The following is a 291-nucleotide window of genomic DNA, read 5'->3' as shown; positions in this document are numbered from 1 at the left end:
ATTGCAAATTTTCTGTATTGCATATCCTACATTCTATATTATAATGATTACATGCCTCAAATGTCTTTACTTTGAGTTATTCAGCTTCATAGGGGAAATCAATCATTTGCACAACGCCACATGTTTTAGGGGGCAAGGATGTAGCCTAGGATGTTTACCGCCAACCTATAATAGGGCGAGGCCTGGTTTTGGCTGTCTGTCTGTCGTGTCTGTCTATCTTCACCCCACGTAGAGTTCACCCCAAACAAACCCTATATATCTGATCAGCATTGACCCGACGAATCTCTCTCC

The sequence above is a fragment of the Priapulus caudatus genome, unplaced genomic scaffold (genome assembly GCF_000485595.1).
Source record: "Priapulus caudatus unplaced genomic scaffold, Priapulus_caudatus-5.0.1 Scaffold1091, whole genome shotgun sequence".
NCBI lineage: Eukaryota > Metazoa > Priapulida > Priapulimorpha > Priapulimorphida > Priapulidae > Priapulus > Priapulus caudatus.
Note: the sequence above shows the minus strand (reverse complement) of the source record.